This window comes from Dipodomys merriami, unplaced genomic scaffold (genome assembly GCF_024711535.1).
Source record: "Dipodomys merriami isolate MVZ:Mamm:240054 unplaced genomic scaffold, mDipMer1.0.p SCAF_198, whole genome shotgun sequence".
Taxonomy (NCBI): Eukaryota; Metazoa; Chordata; class Mammalia; order Rodentia; family Heteromyidae; genus Dipodomys; species Dipodomys merriami.
This window is the reverse complement of record NW_027203359.1, coordinates 1,690,169-1,703,139: the sequence shown is the minus strand read 5'-3', so window position 1 is coordinate 1,703,139 and position 12,971 is coordinate 1,690,169. Positions and strand designations below refer to the sequence as shown.

The following is a 12,971-nucleotide window of genomic DNA, read 5'->3' as shown; positions in this document are numbered from 1 at the left end:
AGTCTAGGTCAGGGTCTGGGGATTCCCTCCAGCTCTGGTCTCCCTTGAGGGATACACTTCCCCTGTGGGGTACTCACCCTGGAGCTGGTTGTTTCTGTGTGGTGTAGGTCGTCAGTTGTTGTTGCAATCCGGGCTGGGTTGGGCGGTGGTGGCTCTGTGTGATTCTTTTCTGTCTCTGCCTCTGTCGAAGCTGTTGGGTCAAGAGTGTCCACGCTCAGGCAGCTTCTTCTCGGTACCTCTGGGGCCCAAGTGACCCCGCCGGGTTGTTGCGATCGTGATCGGGCGGGCGGGTGGTCTGCAGACAGGACCCTTTGTCGCGCCGAGCCGCTTTGGCGGGATGGAACCTCTCTGCTCGGGTGGAGAGTGCTGGATCGTTGCGATCGCGATCAGGCGGGCCGGGTGGTCTGCCGCAGGTCCTTTTGTCACTCTGCTGATGCCGAGCGGCTTTGGCGGGATGGAGCCTCTCTGCTCGGGTGGAGAGTGAGGGGTGGGGGTGGGATCCTCGTGGAGACTCCCGGCTGGTAGGTTTCTCTGTTCCTGGCGATCTGCTGTTCTGCAAACCAGTACCTGATGTTCTGAAAGTGGCCCCCTGTGTCTCTGCTGTTTCTCTGGGGCTCCCACAGCCCCCGCCGGGCCGGCTGGCCGGCGGCTTGGCGCGCTGCCGCGCGGCCAGTAAAAGTTGGGGGAGGGGTCTTCGCTTTTTTCTGTTTTGAAATTCTTTTCCTCTTTCTTTTTTGTTATTCTCCGCCTCTGGTTTTTCTCTGAGTGTTCGTCTTTTTGTTGTTGTCGGTCTCTTGGGGAGATTAAGCGTTGGAACTCGAACTCTCTTTTTGGTTGGAGAGAGCTGTGGCGTTTCCCTACTGCCCCGTCGCCATCTTGGTCCCCCCTCTGTGTGTGTGTTTTTTTTACACATTTCCAGCAAGGCACCTGTCAACACCTTCTTATTTGGGAAATATACTTACTGTTGGGTATAATGCTTAGATTGAACATAGCATAAATATTCTATGAAAATGGACATAATTTAAAATTTAAAAATACACTGATGGAGTACTGGACATTACAGAGCATGCCTGTAATCCCAGCTTCTCAGGAAACAGAAGTAGGAATTTTTTTATGCTGATCAGGTAAAAGCATAAGACCCTATCTGAAAAACAAACAACACATAAAAGGACTGAGGGTATGGCATAAATGGTATAGCACCTGCCTAGTAAACCAAGTCCATGAGTATAATCCCCACACTCGTTCACACACACACACACACACACACACACACACACACACACACACACACACACACATACTGATAGTCTGTGGTGTGACGCAGTATCTGCAGGCTTCTTATATGAAGAGCTTTAGAATGACAATCTTTGCTTAATTCCGAGTAGGATCTGGAAGTGATAAGCAGGAATTGCGTTATGGACATCTTGTATCTTCTGGCAAGAAATTGCTCAAATTTCTGTTCATCTTCTCATTACTTTATGTGAGTCTACAAATGCATCGAAAATGAAAATGACACCTTGAAGATTTCCCCCTGATCCAAACTCAATTGAACATCGCTTCTTAGGAATAAACTAAAGACCAGATCACCAGAGCCAAACCCCAACAACATGGTGTTTTCTTTCATATATGCAAATCAAACCCTGCATTACTCTTGTCATAAACTCAGTGTATCAAATATGGCAGGAGAAGCTTTGGCAAGAACCCAGTGGTCCAAATAATTCTTAGCTAACACCCTCACACTTGAGGCAAGGGATTTCTAAAAACCAGTGGAGAGGAGCTGCTAAGACCCTTTTCTGAGACTCACCACCGAATTCTCAAATGTCTACATAGAACTCGGTTGTGAATTTGAAAATCAGTCCTTAAATATGCATCTGAGACTACATCCCTGCCCTGCCCCAAATCTTACAATGGCTTCCGATGAAATTCAGAAGGAAGTAACATCAGATGCCTCTGACTTCTTCCATTCCTGGGCTGACCTCTGCCCTCACCTGGGGCATCTCTCTGCCCTCCCCCCCCCCCCCCCAACCTGCTTGGCTCTGTCTCCATGGCCTCCTCCAGCTCCAGTTTCCTTACTCTGTTCAGATGTTGTCCTTCTTCAGAGAGGTCTTCCCTGATCCATGGTTGGTTACCAAAGTATGTCCCTTCGAATTCCTAAGTAGAAGTCTTAACTGCCTGGACTGCATTTGGAGACAGTGTCTTTCAAGAGTGGCTTGTTAGGGTTCCTTAGGGCAGTCCCTAATCCAATCTATGTCCTTTTAAGAAGAGAGATTATGAGCTGGGAAGGTGGCTCAGTGGTAGAGCGCTTGCCTTGCATGCATGAGGCCCTGGGTTTGATTCCTCAGCACCACATAAGCAGAAAAAAGCTGGAAGTGGCACCGTGGCTCAAGTGGTAGAGTACTAGCCTTGAGATAAAGAGCTGAGGGATGGCGTCCAGGCCCAGAGTTCAGGTCCCACAACCGACCGAAAAAAAAAAAGAAGAGGGATTATAGCACATGCATGGGCACGCATGCGTGCACACGCGCACACAGACACACACACACAGACACACATACACAGATAGGCAAATGGACACATAGAAGGCAGCAGTCTTCCAAGGAGATGCCTCAGAATCAACCAAACCTGCAAACATCTTGATCTCAGTTTTCCAGCCCTCCAGAACTGAGAGACAATATATTTCTGTTGGTTAAGCTCCCTAGTCTGTGAATTTTATTTTGGTTGGTCATGGGACTTGAACTCTGGACCCGTGCACTGTCCCTCTACTCTTCAGCTTGAGGCAAGCCATAGAACCACTTCCAGTTTTCTGGTGGTTAATTGGAGATAAGAGTCCCATGGACTTTCCTGCCTGGGCTGGCTTTGAACCGTGATCCTCAGATCCCAGCCTCCTGAGTAGCTAGGATTATAAGTGTAAGCCACTGATGCCCAGCTGATATTTTATTATGGAAACTTTATTGAACTAGTAGACAATCTCCCCACCAATGTAAGAGCTATTCTCTGACGCTACCTTTTTTATTATAAACCTACACGAGACCTACTTACACTACTTCTTCACTACAGTGAAAGCTCCTGACAACAGAACTTTGCCTTGTTCATGGTCCGATTCCCAACTGGTTCTAATTGGTCCAGAGGAGTGACTCAAGTGGTAGAGTGCTTCCTAGCAAGCCATGAAGCCCTGAGTTCATGAAGCCCCCAGTACCTCCAAATATATGAAATAAAGTATGTCTACTGATGCTTATGTAGTAGGTGTTCAATAAATATTTGATTAAAAAATACTCCAGAGATATTAAATGACACACAGTAGACCAGCTGTAAAAAACCAGCACAATAGTAACTTTGAGAAGCTTTGAGAAGATACTTAGGTCCTGTGTTTATATGAAATGAACCAACTTACTCCCTAAATGTGCGGGAACATATATTGAAATGACTTTACATCCTGGCAACCACCTCATAAATGACATTCAAATAAACCTAATAACTAGAAAGGTACTAAGTAGAAGCTGTGAATATGAAATCAAATTCAAGAACATAAAATGTGGTTTTTTTTTTCTCTCCTGCTTTCATGGTCATTATACTATATTTAGAATAATTAGAGGGAAAAAAACACACCAAAAAGAAGCTACTATTCAAAAGGCAGTGATACTTAAAAGTCTTTGAACATCTCACTAGAAATAATTTAAGCAAATAAGATTAAAATGCCAGATCAAAGCTAGGGAGAAATATAGAAAGGAGAAATGGCAGTTGTGAGATTCACTCTCGCATAACGTTTAACACCAGGCAAATAGAAGACTCAGGGTGCTCCTGCGGAATCCTTTCCATTTCTAAATCCTGTAGTGAGGAACATTACATCACTTTTCTTGGAAATGCAGCTGGAAGATTCCATCATTCATGATCTGCTTGGTTTAGGAACAGAGAAACAGGAGAGAAAAAGAATCATGCATGCAGGTGAAACTTTATGCTCCTAATAAATCAGCAACTCTATATTGATTACCTGTTACTATTTGAGGTTCTATCCATGGTGTCCAATGAAAACCCAACAGTAGATGCAAAAGTTGCCTGTGATTTATCTAGGCAAGCAAATTTACATTAAAGAATTGCATTGGCTAGAAAGCTTCACTCTGGAAATGTAAGCCAGGGTCATAACTCCCAATAATCCAAGATCATTACATGTAATTAGTGCTCATCAATCTTTGTGGAATGAAGAAATGAATATGAACTCAAAAGTAAGCACATGGCAGCCTTCCAGAAAGGGTTCTGTTTCTTGAGCAATCCATGAGTTGGGTATTCAAAGCTAGGACTTTCTTTGGTCAACAGTTTGGTAGGAAAACGAACAACTGGCTGTTGGCCAGCCAATCTAATGAAACAGAAACCTGCTACCTTGAGGTCAGACAGATATCCTGTATTTGCAGCTGCCACTTCTCCGGCAGAGGCAGTCTGTTATTTTTATCTGCTCTGTGTGTGCTTCCCCCGTCTTTGGGTAATGGCACGTCAGTTTTCCTTTCCACACTCAGTTCACATGGGTCAAATGGAGCTGAGCCCTACTTCTACCCCAGGTGTGAAGATGGCACAGGTCAGGCAAAGCTGAGGTGGCCTTGGCCTTCCACTTGGCCACAGGGATGGGCTGGGTATACCAAAACAGGCCCATAAAATCCCACCCCACAACTCATAGGAGACGTGTGTGTCTGTGTCTGTATGTGCACGTGCACACGCATGTGTGTTTGTGTGTCTGTCCTAGGTCTTTTGAACTCAGGACCTGAGCGTTGTTTTTACTTAAGGCTGGCTCTCTACCATTTGAGCCACAGCTCTAATTGATTGTTATTGAGATAAGCCTCATGAACTTTCTTGCTTGGGCTGGCTTTGAACTACTAGCCTCAGCAATTAGCTTTCTGAGTAGCTAGGATTACAGGTGTGAGCCACTGGTGCCCAGCTTTGTAGGAGACTCTTAAAGGGAAAATAAGCCTTATCTTCTGTCAGATTTTGTTTTTAAGCTTGATGTCAGCAGAGATGTAAGCAACTTGACAGGAGTGTAGGGGTGTGTGTGTGTGAGAGAGAGAGAGAGGAGGGGGGAAGGGGAGAAAGTCAGAGAGAGACAGAGAGAGGGAAAGACAGAAAGAGAGAGAGAGAGAGAGAGAGAGAGAGAGAGAGAGAGAGAGAGAGAGAGAGAGAGAGAGAGAGAGAGAGAGAGAGAGAGAATATGAAAGAGATGAGAGAGAACGGGAAAGAGGGGGTGGAACTTGGGTTCAGCTGTGCTGGAAACCTGAGACATGTTCTCTTGGTCACACCACCAGTAATTTCCTGCCTTGGCAAATGCGAGTGGACTTCCCATGGTTTGAAAACAGAATAATGTGAATAGCAGTAACACAGAGCAAGTGGCAGCTCAGCAGCAGCTCAGTAGAGCATCCCAGGGTGAAAATCATCAGCTAGAAAAGAAGCCCAAATATGTGCATAAGCCTGTACTGGAAAAGTGACCGGCAAGGTCACTTTCTGTGCCTGACTATCCCCACCTGTAAAATGGGAAGAATCATGATAAAGTTTGCCTTACAGCATTACTGTGAGAATTGAATCAATATGTGAAAACTTCCTCCAAATGTCAGCCAGTCTTGTGATTATTACTGTTACTCTCTCCTCTCTCTCTCTCTCTCTCTCTCTCTCTCTCTCTCTCTCTCTCTCTCTCTCTCTCTCTCTCGTGTGTGTGTGTGTGTGTGTGTGTGTGTGTGTGTGTGTGTCTGTGTGTCTGTGTGTCTGTGAATGCTTGAACTCAAGACCTGAGTAGCGCTATCCCTTAGCTTTTTCACTAAAGACTAGTGCTCTACCACTTGAGCCACAGTTCTACTTCTGGTGCTTTTTGGTGGCTAGTTGAAGAGTCTCATAGACGTTCCTGCCTGGGATTGGCTTCAAACTACCATACTCAGATCTCTGCCTTCTGAGCCACTGGTGCCTGGTGATCTGTTATTCCTATTTTAAGCATTATGTTGTCAGTGCCCACATTCTCCTTCTCTATGTGAAGATGCCACTTTAACATCAGCATTGTGTTGATACCACATTGCGATCATTATCCATGGGGCCTATTCATGCTTAGACAGCTTGATCATTCCAGCCTTGAATACGAGTCTCAGCTAAGCCTGACATCCAGGACTGTGGAGTATCTATATGGACCTGTGGGGGCTTCTTATCGGGGACCCTGTCCCTAACCCCAGTACACAGAACCCACCAGCCCAGGCCAACACGGGGCTGTCTGCACCCCTGGAATCAGCCGAAGTTCCCTTCTCAGAATGCAATAGAGCTGAGTATTTTTAGAGGAATTGAAGGAAAAGGCTAATGGTAGCTTTAGCTTGTATCTTGAGGCTGTTACGCGCGAGAAAATAACAGTGTTGGTAATTTCTCCTTCCTGTTTAAGCACTTTAGTGAAGTGCCTTCCCTGAAATTAAACTGGGAAGTCAGAAAACTCGAGTTCCCATGCCAGACACAGACCCACAGGCCCACTTGGCCCGGGATTTCTAGCACACAGGAGTTCTCTAAGAGGGAGCTGAGGAACTGGGCCAATCTGCAGTGGAAGAAGTTCCCTCTGCTCGGGAAAAGACAAGAGAAAGAAAAATCTCCTCAAACATAGGCTAAGGTTTCCCTCCTCAAACCTCCTATTATGCATCTCTTTCCCCCCCCTCCCCCATTGGCAGTAGGGCTTGAACTTGGGGCCTGGGTGCTGTCCCTGAGCTCTTTTGCTCAAGGTTAGCACCTTACCACTTTGCACCACAGCTCTATTTCTGGTTTTCAGGTAGTTTGATTGTAGATAAGCGTCTCACAGACTTTCCTGCCAGGGCTAGCTTTGAATTGCCATCCTCAGATCTCAGCCTCCTGAGTAGCTAGGATTACAGGTGTGAGCTACCTACCTCTTCCACTTGACCTCTTCTTCTCTTTTTATTTCAGTAAAATCAGTCAAGTTTGCTACTATAACCATTTTCAGTGCACCATTCAACAGATTAAATACATTTGCATTAATGTGCAGCCATCATGCTCAGCAGTCTAGGGAAAGTGAAACTCTGGCCCCATTAAAATATAACTCCCTCTTTCGGCCTACGTGCATCTCCTTAGAAACTACTGCACCACGAGAGACACATGGAGGAAGAAGCAAATGGGCAGGCTGATGCACAAAAGAAGGGAGAAGAGGCAGGGATCCAAATAAACCAGCTTGTGCAGCAGGCCAAAGGAGCAGAAATAAGGAATGCCAGAGGCTGGGGCGCTGATACCAATTGTTGGACCGCATGCCGCTGTCTAGGATTTTCCCAATGGATCTAGGTTTTCCATCGCTAAGACCCCATCATAAAGACATTCATCTTGCCATAACCAATGAGCCCCTGCTGGTCCTGTGCCCTGGACCTGTGACACTCTGAACAGGTTCTGTTCATAGTGTGGCCAAATGTGACACATATACAAACTTTTGCTGTAGCAAAAACAAAACAAAACAACAACAACAAAAACCCTCCTTGGTGGGGTACTGGTGGTGCACACATAAAATCCTACCTACTTAGAAGTCTGAGATGTGAGAATCACAGTTCAAAGCCAGCCAGGGGCCAGAAAGTCCATGAGACTTTGATCTCCAATTCACCACCAAAAAAACCCATAGTGAAGCTGTGGCTCAAGTGGTAGAGTGTTAGCCTTGAGCTTCATGTCTGCAATCTCCACACTATAGAATATTTCTCTTTATCAAATCAGTGTTTAAATTAGCAATTACTCATTATTCTTGACTCCCCCCCCCCTCCACGATTAATATCCATGATAACTGTATCACGGGGAAGAAGGGCAGTTCCACAAAAGGAGAAGCATGGATAGTTGACTGAGGGGAAGTTATCTATGTAGCAGACTCTTTCTACAAGAGGTCCAGGTCTCTGGAGGCTGTGGGGTAAGGAGAACTTTATCAATGGCCAGTGACCTGCCATTAGCTGATTGGCCAAGGAGAGGCTGAGTGCTCACAGAAAGGTAGCTGCTGGAATGAATAAACCCTGAATGTCAGAGGCTAAACCCAAATAGATGTTTGCTTCTTGCATGCTCAAGATGGTTTGACAGGGGCATTCCTGCACCAAAATCCCTCCACACAGTCATTCGGAGCCCCAGGCTGCTAGGAGAGCAGGAGCAAGGAGAAATGCCAAAGCAATAATTCAGGGAATTATTATGAACGAAATCACCCGACTCCACATCCATGCGATGCTTCCTGAGTAGCAGGCACTCACTGCGCAGTGTCCAGGCATCTCATTACTTCTGCACCAACAATGCTCCAGGAAGAAACCCGGTTTCGGAAAAGCTCTGCTCCAATTCAGGCTAACCCCAACCAGATTCTTCATCGCTCTGCTCTCCATCAGCCTCTTGAGTTATGCTGAGGCTGCAGTGCTAAGAAGGGCCAGTTCATTTAAAAACATGTAGAGCAAAATGAATTTCCCCATAAGAACTGAGAGCAAAGCAAGAGTAAATGCTCTAGTAGGTTGCAAAAGATTCTAGTCATGTAAATGGCTTTGCCATATTGCATTCCTATGAGCAGTAAATAAACAGTTTATGGGGGAAATGGAATATATTAAAATTTATTCATGGAGTAACAACCAGAAAGAAACAGCCATTAACTGATGGAGTACTGGCCAGTGAAACCCGCAAGGACTCCGGTCTCTATTTGCTACTCCAGAAGCATTCTAATAGAAGAAATGCCTCATCAGATTAGTGGCATTCCCAACCAAACACCTCTGGTATTCTTTGTGGCTCTGCTTGAACTTGTTCTTAGCATTCTGTCAGGGTGACGCATACAGCAGGAGACTGTGATCATCATCATAATAAAGAGTAAACACTGAACACTACGTGCCAGCGCCTCCCTAAATACTTGCATCAGTATATCCTCTCTTCCAATTCCTCCAAGAGGATGGGATTTGCCATTAGCTCCAATTGATGGGAAAGCGATAAGGCATAAAGAGATTGAATAACTTTCTATGACGGTTATTTTTATAGGTCAACTTGGCTGGCCCTGTGATATTTTGGATATTTCTGGGAGGGTATTTTTGAACATGATTCTGGATGGTTTGGGGGATGAGATTTAAGTCAGCCGATTGCAAGTAAAGCAGATTAATCTCCATAATGTGTGCAAGCCCCATTCTGTTAGCTGAATGCTTGCACAGGACCAAAGACTGCCCTCTGAGCAGGAGGACATCCTGCCAGAGGGCTGCCTTCAGATCTCATTCCACACTGGCTTTGCCTGGTTCACCAGTAGACTGCCTTTGAACTTGAACTGCGATTCCTTCTTGGGTCTCAAGCCTGCCAGTCTCCCAAATCGGATCAGATTTTAGACTTGCCAAGCCTCTACGCATATTTGGACCAATTAACCAATTACTTAAATCGTATCTCTCTCTCTCTCTCTCTCTCTCTCTCTCTCTCTCTCTCTCTCTCTCTCTCTCTGTCTTTGTCTCTGTCTCTCTCTGTCTCTCTGTCTCTCTCTCTCTCTCTCTCTCTCTCTCTCTCTCTCTCACACACACACACACACACACACACACACAGACAGGTTGGTTCTGACCCATACTGGTTCTGACTCTCTGGAGAACTCTGATTCATACAGGAGTAATGCTGAGCATGGAGTGTGGCCATTGTTTTAGCTGGGCGAACAGAAAATTGTAAAAAAGAAAAGAAAAGACTGAAAAATTGGCTACAAGGAGGTCTGGGGAAGAGGCATGGCTAGATCTCTGAATGGGTGAAGACTATGATGATCTTATGTCCCATGAGGATGCTCACAAAAGGGTGGTCTCAACAGAGAAAGATGAGAATGATCGAGTGGATAAGATGATCTGTTTTGTGGGTACCAGTCAGTCACCCTGCCAAGGCATTCCTGCCATTGCCAATAGCTCATAGACAAAGCTGACATGGTAGCAAGGATGGAGGTGGTGTGTGAACTCAGTAACACAGACCTCTGCTCACTAAGACATCTAGTTATAGCCTCTCCTGGATGTCTAACCCACCAGCAGTGGAGACCAATGCTAGGCCACGGTAAGGAATCAGTCTCCTAGCTGGTGGCAGGTTGAATACATTAGATGTCACCTACTGTGCAAAGAGCATTTTTTTTTTCTTACTAGTGTAGACATTCATTCTCGCTGCAGTTTTTCCTTCCACGAGTGCAATGCTTCTGCCCAAATCACCCAACATGAGCTTGCAGAATGCCTTGTCTACCATCATGGTATTCCACAGAGCGTGTGTTACTGATCAAGGAACTCTTCTCACAGCAAATGAAGTACGGCTGTAGATCCCTGGCTCACACAATTCACAGGATGTTTCCTGCAATGCTGAAGCAGCTGGTTAGACAGAACAGCAGAATGTACCTCGGAGATGCATATGAATGCCAACTGAACCAGAGACAGACTTGGGATGATGAAGTGTATATTGGCTGGGCCACAGTGCCCAGATATCGGTTGCACAGATGCTCTGGCAGGGTGTTAGGGGGTGAGATTTACATTGAGATCAGTATATTTTTGAGTCAAGCAGGGTTGGTCTCTATTATGTGGGTGAGCTTCGTTCAATCATTTGAAGGACCAAATAGGATTAGCTTCTCCAGAGCAACAGGAAATTCTGCCAGCAGCCCGTCTGTGGACCTCACCTGCTACATCCACACCTCCTAATGGACCAGAGTGCTCCCTTGGATTGCCTTCATGTCCTAGGCCTGCAGCCTGGCAGCTTGCTACTTTCCTCTATTAGATTTTGACTCTCCGTGATTCCATAATTTTGTGAACCAATTGAGTAAAATAAAACTCTTTCCATAGATAGATACATAGATGATGGATAGATAGATGATAGATAGCCATTTGGGGTTTATCGTAACAGAATACATTCAATTCTAATTCATATGACTTACATTTATTAATTTATATGTACTTAAAAGTAAGTAAATATAGCTTGCTTAATATACTTGCCAAAGACTATATAATTACCAAATGGTAGAACTGACAATAACGCTTGTAGCCTGGTGTAAGTATCCATACATTTTTCTTTCTTCTTAATTTTTTTTTTCTTTCACCGGGTGCTGGTGGCTCACGCCTGTAATCCTAGCTACTCAGGAGTCTGAGATCTGAGGATCACAGTTCAAAGCCAGCCCAGGCAGGAAAGTCCGTGAGACTCTTTATCTCCAATAAACCACTACAAAACCAGAAGTGGCACTGTGGCTCAAGCAGTAGAATGCTTGCCTTGAGCTGAAGAGCTGAAGGATAGCGCCCAAGCCCAGAGTTCAAGCCCCACGACTGAAAAAAAAAATTCTTTCAATGCCAGTACTGGAGCTTGAATTCAGGATCTCAAGCATTCTACCTCTTGAGCCATATGTCTACTTTCAGATTATTGCTGATTAACTGGAAATAAGACTGTCACAGACTTTTCTATCTGGACTAGCTTTGAACCATGATCCTCAGATCTCAGCCTCCTGAGTAGCTAAGATTACAGGTATTAGCCATAGTACCAGGCCCAGAATCATGCCTCTGATGTATACTGTCCTGTTGGCTTTGATCAGAGCAGTAGGTAATGTCCATTTTGAGGCCAATTCTAAGAACATTTTCCCACATTTCTTTATATTCACTGACCATACTGCTTTCTACCATCTATGGATGGTAGCTGCTATAAAAAAAAAAAACAAAGGCTAAAGGCTAAACATATTGGGAGTTTATTTCTTGCAAATGCAAGTTTGACAGGGGTGGGCTTGGTTGTCAGGTGACTGCATCATGGAGTCACTCACGGACCCAGGCTGCTCTGCTGCCTTCAACAAGCAGCTTCTAAGGTCATGCTGGGGCTTGACTCTGGTCCAGCCAGCCAGAAGGGCCAAGAAGCAAGTCAAATCATCTACAGGAAGCTTTTATATTCACTACTACTAGAGAACTTGTTGTTGTTGTTGTTTTTTTAAAAGACAAACAGCTTAAATTGTGTGATTCTACAGTTTTGTGTGTGTGTGTGTACATGTGTGCACGTGTGGATATTTGGTGTGTTTCTGTGTATGTATCAAGTTGCTAATTTTTCTTTCTTTTTTTTTTTTCACATTCCTTGAGAGGCAGATCCTATGACTTAATGAATCAACTAGACTCAGAGCTGATTTCCATAGCTATTAAGAGAAAAGTTTAGATTAAAAAAAAATTTTTTTTAGGGGTCTGGTCTTGGGGCCTGAACTCTGGGCCCAAGGCTAGCGCTCTACCACTTGAGCCACAGCGCCACTTCCGGCTTTTTTCTTTTTGCTTATGTGGTGCTGAGGAATCAAACCCAGGGCCTCATGCATGCACGGCAAGCGCTCTACCCCGAAGTTTAGAGATGAAGTTAAGAAAGAAATTTAGGGCTGGGAAGGTGGCTCAGTGGCAGAGTGCTTGCCTTGCATGCATGAGGCCCTGGGTTCAATTCCTCAGCACCACATGAGAGAAACAGAGAGACAGCGAGAGAAAGAGCGAGAGACAGAGAGCGAGCGAGAAAAAGAGCGATGGAGAGAGAGAGAGAGAGAGAGAGAGAGAGAGAGAGAGAGAGAGAATTAGAGATAAAGTTAAGACTAGATTGTAGAAGGCCTTGAATGCCAGACCAAAGAACTTAGACTTTATCCTGTGAGAGAGGCCCTTTGTCTTTCTCTTCTTCCCCCAGGGATCCCATCAGATACAGCAGCTCGTTCAGCTACAGCAGCAAAACAGGATTTTCAGTTACCATACTCTATCACCAGTCCAGGTGAATGATTATTTATTTTATTTTATTTTTGTTTGTCCTAGAGCTTGAACTCAGGGCCTAGGCACTGTCCCTGAGCCTCTGGTGGTCAAGGCTAGCACTCTACCAGTTGAGTCCATAGCACCACTTCTGGCTTTTTCTGAGTAGTTTATTGGAGATAAGAATCTCATGGAGGGCTGGGATGGTGGCTCAGTGGTAGAGCGCTTGCCTTGCATGCCTGAGGCCCTGGGTTCGATTCCTCAGCACCACATAAGCAAAATGGAAAAAGCCAGAAGTGGCGC

The 12,971-nt window shown here is 45.2% G+C and overlaps 1 long non-coding RNA gene across 1 annotated transcript in view; it reads left to right on the top strand.

The window, feature by feature from the left end:
* Positions 1–12,971, top strand: part of LOC138831473 (uncharacterized) — a 54,358-nt gene that overhangs the window by 14,318 nt on the left and 27,069 nt on the right. The gene's annotated exons all lie outside the window — the stretch shown is intronic.